Here is a 12,360-nt window from a genome sequence, read left to right as displayed (position 1 = left end):
CCCAGGCCTAGGCATCATGCGACTCTTCTTTACATTATGGTGCGCATCAGTGACATAATGGTGGCCTTGACATATTGGGGGTATACTTGGTACATTAGGACTTGCTTTGGAATTATGGTTCCCTGTTATCATAATGTTATCATTGGCATTATTGTCATAATGTGAGCCCTTGCCATTATAGTAAACATCACTCTGGTTATGGTGGCTCTTATGTATTGTGGTTGTCAATAGCATAATATGGGCTAGCTTGGGATTTTGGTGTCCATACCTGGCATAATGATGCCATGGTTGCCTACTAAGATAATTTTTGGCATACATCTACAAAGAACCTCACTTGAGAAATGAAGACAAACTTTCTTAAAAATTCAAATTCAATAATTTGTTGAAATAAACATGACTGAGAGCATATGTTTTTCAATGCTGTAAACCTAAAAGACTTACAAAGTACACAGAGGCAAATAGGCTTATTGGAATATGGTCTACGGAAAACACTCTGCTGCACCTCATACGTTCTTTGTGCAATTTAGAAAATTACTTAACATTCATCTTTTTACAGTCCTCCAACCATTCTAGAGCATAACCCCACCCATTTGTCCTTAAAGAATAGTTATATTTTAAATTAAAATTTGCTTTTATTGCCCAACTTCTTATGGCAAACATACCTGCATGTCTTACATACATTGGTTATGTGTCCTGTGTGGTATGATCAATGCACCACTGCTCCTCTGGCCTAGGTCTGAGTCCTGGAAATAGCTCCCAATGAAATAAAAAATAACATTGTGGGAATTCTTGCATTGTGGTAGTCATGCCAGTCATAATGATAGTCATCCTAGGCACAGCAATGACCAACCATCAATACAGCGGTTGCCATCCCAGGCATAATGTAGCCTTTTTGTACCCCTTTGACATAATGGTGGTAATCTGAGGGGAAAGTGACTGGTGCCCTTGACATAATGTTTCTCCTGGCAAATGGTGGTCATTTCTGGCATAAGGCTTCTTATAGGTATGCACAACATAAATTGGACATTTCTCACATCTGATGGCTATTCACAGTCCATCATGGGCATTCTTGATGGAAAATAATGGGCATATAAGGTAGATTTTATCCATGAGGACTGGCAGTATGTAAGTGTGGTTGATGAAAATGGAATGCTGATATGTAGAAAATTGATTAATATTTACTACAAAACAGTGGTGTTTATTTGGGAAACATAGACAGTGCTTTAGACAGGTGTTGAGGCTATAACAATGGGAGCTAACCATTCTGCACATTCTATTTTTTTCAGTCACCCCAGTGAGATTTAGTTTGTCAAATATTTCTTATGGTGCTCCCTCATAAGCAATAGTTTGGGATATGCTTTTTTTATCACAGGTATTGCATTACGTTTAAATCTAATTTTGCAGAGAAAATCCTTGACTAATCCCAAATTATTTGTAAAAACGTATGGAATTTTTCAGAAATCTCCATACCTGTGATGAATCTATCAACTAAATACACTTGTTCTTCTGCATTAGGGTCCAGTTTGATCCCTACGTCCTTCTGGTGCTTCCATTGTAAGAGGGTGGAGCCTTGCTTAGTGCAGTACACCTTTCCCAATGTGGTCCTATCCTTGAAAGTTATGTGCGTATCTAACATTCAAATTAAAGGAATAGATTCCTTATTACAGCATCCAGGGCTTATGTCAGGAAGTAACATGGTATACTCTTTGCCCTTAAATGTTGTCTCATTTGCTAAAGTGCATGTGGGGAGGAGTCTGAAAAAACTTTTAAGGAGATTCAACCCAGACTTATGTCACATGCAGGGATACGTTGTTTCAGAATTTATCTTCATATCCAAAATGTGGAATACAATTTTGTTCTTTTCTAAATCACCATCACTAAGGGCATTCTTTTGTTGCATATCCTGAAAGTCACTCCTCTTGCTGGACACTTTGGATTACTTGCTAAGTGGTTGGCATTTCCAAAACTATAAGACTCAATTTCTCGTTCTCAGGTTTTGGTTATGTACATCGGTTGCACTCACTTTACATATGTCAACTTTCTCTGAAACTTTGTTTACATTACCACTATTTACCAAATTAGTATCTAAGGATTCCTTTGTTTCTTTCCTACAGAACGCAGTGGGCCTGATTACGACCTTGAAAGATGGGATACTCTGTTGTAAAGGTGACGGATATGCCGCCTGACGCTTTACAAGTTCCTTAGGATATAATGGAACTTGTAACACGACGGGCAGGATATCCGTCATTATTGAGACAGAGTATCCCATCCGCCACGGTCCTAATCAGGCCCTCTGTGTTCTATACCTCTGGTTATGCTTATAGCTTGAGTCAAGACTGGATTTCCTGCTAGCAGTTTTTCTTGAGCTTTGTTATTATTCATGCAACTTACAAGTTGATCTCTTATGAGAGAGTCAGTTAGTAACTCAAAGTCACATGTAGTTGACAATCCCCTCACAGCAGCAATGTAATTATTCACTTTCTCATTTTATGTTTGTGATCCAGAAAAAAATGTATGCCTTTCTAATACTACATTGAATTTCTCTCTACATTGATACTACATTGAGTGTAATACTACATTGATGTTCTTCTAGTTTCTTGAGAGTATTTTGGTATGCGCCCAATTGTAAATACCCTTGTGCTTGTTCATCCCCCCCTTGCTCTTCAGTACTAAATTCTGGTAAGTCATAAAAAATTTCCCTCGGTTATATCCCTAAATTAGGTAAGAGTATATACTGCCTGTGTACCGAGAAGAATCCATCTCCTCCAATGGCAATCAGATAAGATTCAAATCATTTTATCCAACTCTTTATTTATTTATTTGAGAAGGGTGGTGGTTGAGACATTGCAAATGAAGCCATTCTAATAATATCTACAAAAATACAATTAGTCTGCTACGATATACCAAGAATGTTCAAATAGGCATTGGTAGAAAACAAGGCAATGGTATATATGATTATAAGGCAAGAGCAAATGCGAAATCAGAGAAATCTCAAGCATAATATAAAGGAATAAGGCTGATACTGAAAATTATGCAATAAAACAAGAGCATACAATACTAATTATACATAGTGACAATTACTGTATCAAGTAATATTATAAGGAACTAGTATGAGAGAAATCAATGAAAACAAAATAAATTGTGCAGGGTAAAATGTTAATTAGAGAACATTGGGTAATATTAAAAGTGTAAATATATTTAAGAGACATATGTAATTACATAGAATCCCAAACAGCAAAACCATGGATGCTTTCACTCCTATTGTCTCTGTGAATTTACCTCCCTTTATTGTTATGTAGAGAACCATGAGAGTCTACTGCATGGTACAGTAAAGTCACATGCAGTTAGAACTTTGAAAATGGCATGCTGGAAAGGACCCCAGGCACTCTTCTGCAAGCGGCAAGGAAACCGTGTGTCACATATCGTGCTCTAGTTCCTGAGAATCAGACAGGAGAGGTGGGACTCGATGGTGGCTCCACCTGAGCACTTGCATAGTGTCTGGAGTGGAGGGGTGAGACTGCCCTCATTGAGGACACACCCAGATGGCTCCTCCTGCAGTGTGCTTCCCCAGGACAACTTCGCCCAACTTCCTTCACCTGGATGTCAGGACACAATCATGATGTGTACAGGTGAGCCTAGGATCTTGGCAAGCAACAGATCAATCAGCAGACCAACGGAGGGTGGAAGCAAAGGTGATCACCGCTCATTTGTACTGCAGCAGCAAACGATGCTGCACCTCAATCTTACCTCCAGCATCCTGAGAGAGTTGGAGATCGACTGTACAACTATTATACCTGTGAGCTAATGGAGTTTCTTGAGGGAATCTCTTTCAATGGTACTCAAGTTCTTGAGGCAGAAGGTGTTTGGAGCAGCGATTTACTACAGCTTTGTGAGGAGCAGGACCTTCCATTCCATGCTCTGCTACGTGATGACAAGGGAACAGGTAGCATATAAAGAGGGTCCCCAACAGGATCCACAGTCATCAGCATTCCTCCACACCATGGCCCCAATTAACAGATCCAGGCAGATCAGAATCTTATAAGTATTCTGTAAAACCTTTATGAGTAGAACAAGTGCCTGTGGTAGGGCTACACCTTAGGAACTACTGAGACAACAGCAGTGAGTAAAATCAGTGGAGAGAACTCAAAGCTGCCCCCTGCTCAGCCATCCCATCCTCATCACCAAACTTGAAGAAAGGCCACGCAGTATTGAGGTAGGAAACTTGGTTTTATTATGAAAGAGACCTCTATCACAGCTGTTGCTCTGCCTTCTCCTAGCTCTTCACCAAAATTATAAAGCAAGCTTCCTACAAACATTCTAATATGGAGTGTGAAACATAACAGGAGGTGATCGCAAGAGGGAATTAGAAAGAGGTAGCAATGTACCGCTAAAGATACATTTCAACAATCAGCTTCTTGTAACTCATTTTACAAATATATTTTTGTCCACCAATTGCTAGGGAAACTATGCTAAATATAAACTTTTCTGCCATTATATTTACATAGTTTTTTTAGGGTATTACACCTCTTGGCACCATTGTAGATGCTTTAGCTTGCATAGCACAGCATAAGGTACTGGAATATGTCATGAGCGCTGGAAAGAAGAAAGCCATTCCATGATTCAGAAAAATAGTTTTATTCAACATATCTGTGCAGGCATCTGAGAACATCGACATCCACAAATTCTCTTATAGACGTTCCCTAACATGCTTCCCAACAATCAAAGGGGAGAAGCCGAGAAGTGTTTTGCAGGAAAGGGATGGGGAAGGGGTAAAAGAGGGTATATTACCTGGCAAAGGAGAGAAAATGGGAAAGGAAAGAGCTAGCTCACTATAGCCAGGAAAATATAACATGATAATCTATACAAAATATCCAGCTCCATAACAAAAAATAAGAAAAAGAATGATACCTCACAATACATTCCAAACTACATGTATAGCCCAAGTATTTAAGGTTTATCCAGAAGAGACACAAACACACAATAATCCTGTACTATTATAGTTAGGCATAAACTATTCTTCTCACAGACTCTGTGATGCGTGCAACGGTCAATGACTATTCTTTACTCATTCCGCAGTGTTTCCTAAAGTATGACTGGACAAGTAGGATTGATACAACTGCCCAGCCCTGTCACTGTCAGAAGGAATGTAGTTCACAGAACATGCTTCTTTTTTACTACAGTGCACAGGACACTTCAAACAAGACTTCCACATAATCATGTTAAAACCTATTCCCCTTGATGTCTTCTTCCATAGACATGAGAGCATCTTGCTCTGAACATTGCAGTCCTCTTCACATTCAAGCACCTTCCATTTTGGGTCAGTAATTTGTTCTTGCTGACTTTAACAATTCTATCTGAGATGAGAGGACTTGGATGTTCCTTGTCAATGTGGTCTGGAATTTTGATAGTAAACATATGACCAACATTAACTCCAATTTATTTTACACTGTGCCTAGCATCATAAAATGTTTCTAGAATGCATCAGCTTACATGTTATTTACTCTTCTAATTCCAGGAGTACTCTTTGGCAAATATGTGATGTCTGCCCACCATGATCACACCTGTGCTACCAGGGATCTCCTTCTAAGACAAAATAAAGGCTATGTGGGCTTTTCCTGAATACCCACAATACTTCTCTCATCGTATTTATCAATGGAGTGTTTGTGTGCACAGCTAGCTTGACACTGTCTTAAGGTAACAATTAAAGCACTCAACTTGTCGATTGTTTTGCAGAGCATGCAGTGCTGAAATAGTGTGCTTGATGTTCTACTTTTTATACAAATCTTTCATGCCTTCTGAAACTATCATCATGCCATTGTCAGTGGTCAGACACTTTCTGAGCACATCCAATAAACAGTTCAAGACATTTTTAGCTGTTGAATTCTCTAGAAAATGTATAATCTACGACTTTGAGAGAGAATCTAGTAACACTAGTGTGAAGTTCATGTAAAGGTAGGATTTGTAAAGGTCTACAATACTGAAGGGCAATATCTGCCATGCATTCTTGGGTCACAGGGCATGAGGCATAACCAAGCATGCAGTAGAAACTCTCTTATCATTTGTGCTGAATGTTCAAATCAGCTGTTTTTCTGAGATGGCCAACAAAGTATGTTCTCAGCAAATTCATCAATACAGACATTGTCACTGTTCTTTTTGTTCATTTTTCAAAAGGGTTTGACTTATGCCCAATGGTGATACTCATCTTTCTCAGATACTGTGTCATCCACATGACTAAATTCATGTGTAACATTAAAGAAAGACCACAGCTCCTGAAATCACATGACTGTAGTCCTTTTCCTTGTTTCCTCCCTTTGGTGTAAATGGTACTGGCAATTGTGTCAGGCAATCAGCTGTGCTAATGTTTCTTCTGGGAACAAATTTGACTTCAAAATGATACTCCTGTAGTTTCAAAAACAGCTGGAAAATGTGTGCAACAGCTGATAGATCATCATTTATTAATTTAAGAATAAATGTTATTAATTTTTAATAACATTTATTGACACATTATTCTTTGTCAAAATAGGTTAATCAGTATTTTATAAATAAATAGTAAATAAGTATATGTTTTATGTATTTTTAACATTATTTTATATTTATTTATATTTGTAACTATTTTAAATAATTTAATTTAACATTTTTCCTACTGGGTTTTATTTTAATTCTCTACCTTCATTATTTTCTATGGTAGGATGTTACAGTACCAGTGGTTGGACACACAGGCCCCCATTACGACCCTGGTGGACGGGGGAGAAGTGGCGGTAAAAACCGCCACCAGGCCGGCGGAATTTTAAAAAAATTATGACCATGGCGGTTACCGCCATGGTCATCCGCCACTTCTCCACTCCGACTGCCAGGGCAGTGACGACTTCAGTCTCCAGCCCAGCGCCCGCCACCAGACCGCCGGCAGTATCAGGACCCTGCATACCGCCATGGATTTCGGGTGGTTTGGAACCGCCAGGAAATCCATGGTGGTAGGCACTATCAGTGCCAGGGAATTCCTTCCCTGGCACTGATAGGGGTCTCCCCCACCCCCTCCGCCCAGGCTGAGTCCTCCAAACCCCACCCCCCCACCCCCCTGCAACCCCCCAAAGGTGGCAGGACCCCCCTCCCCACACCTACCCCCAAAATGCACAGACACACACCCCCTCTCCACCCCCACCCCCAACATGCACAGACACACACCCCTACATGTTCACATACACTACAACAACACATACCCGCACACATAGAAACAGACATGCACACAGACCGACCCGCACACATTTCCCATACACACAACACACCCCCCGCATGCATACATGCACTCACACACCTTCTCTACATACTCACATGCACACCCCCATGCACGCACACAACACACAACAGCCCCCCCACCCTCCTCCCCTAACGGACGATCAACTTACCTTGTCTGTTGATCCTCCGGGAAGGGACAGGATCCATGGGGGCTGCTCCGCCACCAGCTCCCCGTCACCAGAACACCGCCACACCGAATCATGGAACGTGATTCGGTGGGCGGTGTTCTGATGACGGGGCAGTGGAGGTGGAGCAGCCTCCACTTCCCTGCCGACTGCCACTATGGCTGCTGGCAGCACCCCGTCCGAAAAAGTAATAGGGTAAGGAAATAATATGCCACGTGGAAAAACGCCTGCACTGGTGGTCTTCAGCACGGCGGTACCTCAGCGGTCTTTGAAGAAGACCGCCGAGGTCAAAATGAGAGCCACAGTGCGCGACTTACTACAAAAGCACATGCTGCTGCAAAAGTACAGTTTGTTAATTCCAAAAGTAGTAAATTACCTTTGTGAATTAGGCCTTTGCATGTCAGCTCTGTTTGCGGTTCCATTTTACCCACAAAGTTCAATACAAATATGCTATAATATTTACACAAGTCCACAAATGAAAGCAATTTCTCATTGGAATCTAGAGCAAGTACTTTCATAATAGCATCTACAAGAGTTTCTTTGGGAAAAATAGCCTCTGCCAAGATAGTATGCACTAACTCTGACCCTTGTTAGTCAAATGTGAGCATTCCATTTCCAAAAACAAAATGTGGAATTCAATGTACTTAGTGTAAATTAGAGTCATCCTGAAAGAATTTGACACAAAGGGCCAGATGTATCAATGGATTTTACCCATTCTGTGCCTATGGGAAAAAGCTTTCGTACATATGGCCCAAAATTTCTTTCCTTAAGTATATGACACAACACTCTCTAGAATACATAGATTGCTGACGCTAAACTAAACAACATCCTTTTAAAATGAAACAACAGAGACAGATTAATAAAAGTAGCTAGAGGCCTGGAAACGTTCATCAATTTAACATGATGTTGCACATTTCAGGTTCAATTTTGTGAAAAAGAAGTCCCCTCCAACATTAATATGATCTCAATTATTTTTGGTATTGACAGATGTTAATCAAGATATAGTTGCCCAAAACTCTTTGCTTAAACCACATATTTACAGATTCCCTTTCCTCTGTGACACAATAGGTACCCATTTGAACTTTTGTTTCACAGGAATCAAATATTCTTTTAATACAGTTTTATTTTGGAACCCTGATGCCTCCTTATAACATTTTTTACTTTGACCCTCTTCTTCAACCACCACCAGAACTTCTCTGAGATGTCATGTTTTAGCTATGGTTTGTGATCTCGTCTGATCATGCCTTGCCAATACCACATTTATACACCCTTGAGTGCCAGATACATTTTGACACATTTTGGACCATGCAGCCCTACCTTTAAACTTCACTTCAGAAAGAAAATAGGCAATGAATTCTATGACATAGCCATCAAAACATACTCCTATATCACATCATATCAGATTTCTATAATTTTCTCACCACCTGGCCTAAAACCCAATCAATGTAATTTGGTGTGATGGGAATGTAAGGTAAAAAGAAGTCTGCAGGACCTCAGTTTCCTTACCCTAAGCGAGAATACTGCACATTGGGAGACTTGGTTCATCTTCATCACTAATACTATTTACACTTCTCAACACCAGATTTTCAAATTTGCCACACTCTTCCTCTAGACCATTAGCCTCACTCAGCTGAGCTACCTTGTCCCTAGAGCATTTAGTTTGATCCATGCAGAACTTTGGGAAAATGTCCCCTACACCATATACACTCTTTAGAGACACCTGCACAGCCTTTCAGTGAAGCTAAATGGGGTTGACAACCCCGAAGATAGCACGCAAATATGCGTTCATTCTTGTTTAGTTTAACATTTTCATATTTAGCTATGTATTTGTAAAAACTAAATAATTCACTTAGCTTCTTTTCTGTCTACATTCACTTTATTCAACCAAGAAACAGATCACTCTGTTGCTTTGGCTGCTTTAATCACATTCACAAATTTAGGATCCCTGAAAATATATACCTGCTCTTGAATTGTCTTTGACAGGTTGTTTACATCAATTGATCCCTAATCATCTCATCGCCAAATGTTCCAAAGCACCTTTAATTAGCTAAGCCTCTTGATGCTGTAAGATATCCACTAAAGGGTTCATTTAATTTCTGCGTGCATGTGTAAAAATCATATCTTTCAAGGGTTGCGCTATTTTCAGATCTAAACCATCTCTCTAATCTCTTTGACAATCAATCCAAACACCATCTCCCTTCACTATCACAACCCTGATTATTACCTGTCCATCCGAACCTAAATAATGTTCGGCACTGGCATTTGGACTGCTTCAATAGCAGCTAAATAAAAAAACACTCCTCCTTCCACCTGTTCCCCAATAAAGGGGATCACTTTTGCACTAAAGGCATTTCTGTGGCATTTCAAATGTACTGTTGAGACTGTTCTTCATTTTATTGTTGACATGGACAATAAAAAGTAAATTAGGCATACAAGAGATGCAACATGCATATCAAGCAATGTGATACAGGCTTGCTGTTGTAAGCTGCTACTTTAGAAGTGGGAAACTAGGTATAAATACTGTCTTCATCTTAACATCCTGAGATTCGGGGAATCTCAGGGCCTCTAAATGAGGTTGGTGTGCCGACTGCTAGCCCCACCAGCCCCGTGGGGAGGAGACCTCCGCAGAGCTTGCAGTCTCCCTCCCGGTCCTATTATGATGCTTCCACTGGGTTGACTGGCAGAAACGTCTATATTAGGAGAATTCCACCCATCAGCCCAGTGGAAACAGTGCAGCGGCATTAGCCTTGGTTCCTCATGGATGCAATTTCACAGAGAGGGTCCCCAGCACATAGCAGACAATGCACATTCAGTATTAAGGCCTGCCACTTTTTTTTCATTAGTAGGGTAATAATAGCTTGCTCCTAGGTGCCAGAGAAGATTGGGGCATTTCAAATAAATGTCAGTATGAAGCTAAAGCTATCTAGAGTCAAATTTAAGGTTCGTAATGAACATGCTAGGCTTTTACTGGAGATCTCGATTTTATCATTCATATTATTGAGATGGAAGTATTCACTGTCACAGGATCAAACGAAGGCACACATTTTATTGAGCTATAAAAGTGAGCTATTGACACTTTCCTTTCTGTTTTTATCATTCAACTAAGCCTGGGCAAAATTAGCATTTTGAAGCATATGCCACTGCTCCTGCCTGCTGTTTCCCTGCCCATACCTCTCTAGGCTTACTTTCTTAAAGCATATCTGTCATATTTGTTTACTTTATGTTCATTTTCTGTTGTGTTTCCCTGTGTGCTTTTATTATTATTATTTTTTTGGTAATTTAGTTTTTTCTGCTTTCCACATACCCTCCAATCATGACAGATACTGGTAGATGGTCCTACTCCCAATGGGTCATGTTTCCCTGCCCCTGTGCTTTTGATTTCCATTTTTTTCTGCTTGTATGCTTATTTCTTCTTTCCACATACCCTCCACTCATGACAGAGACAGGCAGAGGACCCCACTCCCAATGGTTCTGTGTAGGGGTGACACCCTGCAATATTTTGATGAGGGTGGTGTCCCTTTTTATTTTATAAGCAGTGCACTTCCCACATACTTTTGGTGTCAAGAAGCAGGCCTGGCAAGGTCTATAGCTGTCCTGAGCGTACACTACTCTTGGGATCGAGAGCAGCATAGTATGCACCACTGCACCTGAATCAGCATTACCCAACAGCACGGCATGTACAGTCATGTTTCATGCATTTTGTGTGAGCAATGGAGACACTCAGCAACCTTTCATTTTCTCTTTAAGTTTGTGCCAATTATTGTTAAGTATGTTGGTGACAATAATTAACAAATATATTTGATTCTGAAAGGTCTAGGTTAGACTTTTATTCTCTTTTCTTAACATTTACGTAAACAGTAATTAATTTATATTAACTGAGTCCCTAGTGAACTACAGTTTTTATGTTTTAATGTATATCCAGGATCCCATCCCAATGGCATAATGTTGTGCTCTTGTAGAGTATATACGTTTTTTAGGGTGTAGGCGTGGGTGGGCCTTTTGCAGTTGGTGCATGCATGAAAAGTTGAGGAAGGGTAGTTTAGTTTTGTGCTTTTATGGCATTGGGGAGGGTTGATTCTGTTGTGTATGATTATTGCCTCTTCTGATTCAATAACATCCTCAGTAAACCAGGGTGGTCCATGTACCTATCAACAGAGTCCCAGCCCCAAATTTGGCCCATTGGAAAGAACAAAGAAGACCCTTCAGCCTACCTCTAAATGAGTGGCCTTGCCAGGCTATCCTCAATGTGGGCCACCAACCTCCTACATTTATTGCTGGAAAACTGACCATGTCCAGCTCACTGGTCCCTTTGTCATTTGTAGTCAATTAGTCACCTTTAATTAGAATTGGCTGTAGCCCTCCACTCGTAATCATCACTAACAAGGTAGTAAGCATAGAATTGATGTCACATTACATTCCCGCCCCTGAACCTAAACCCCCTCAAATGATGATTGGAGGCAGTCAACGCAATGCCCCTGAGAGTACCCTTTGATGCAAAAGCTTTGCTTTCAGCATTATCAGGATAAACAACAAAAAAAAGACGGCCAGCATAAATATTCAACACAGGAGACAGGGTCAGTTTTACTAAACCAAGTGTCCATATTTTTCACATCCAACAAAATTCTGTAAGTTAAAGGCAAATAATGGATTATTAAATTGGATACCTGCATACAAAGCAGGGATTGAGAGGGGATTTTTCCAGCATATAGATTCTCTGTGGAACATAAATTATTTGCAAAAATGTAAACACTGCCTAGTTCTAGCCCACCATTGATTATTACACTCAAAGTCAACTCTTGAAAAGGGTATGATTATTGTGTGGGTGACTGCAATACTTTACCCTTCTCCATAAAGGCCTAGCTTTACTTAAACCACCTGTCGCCTGGCAAGTGTAAGATCAGTTTATGGTGGAAATTGTTTACAGCAAAATAGATTTCACAAT

This window comes from Pleurodeles waltl, chromosome 7 (assembly GCF_031143425.1).
Source record: "Pleurodeles waltl isolate 20211129_DDA chromosome 7, aPleWal1.hap1.20221129, whole genome shotgun sequence".
Taxonomy (NCBI): Eukaryota; Metazoa; Chordata; class Amphibia; order Caudata; family Salamandridae; genus Pleurodeles; species Pleurodeles waltl.
Note: the sequence above shows the minus strand (reverse complement) of the source record.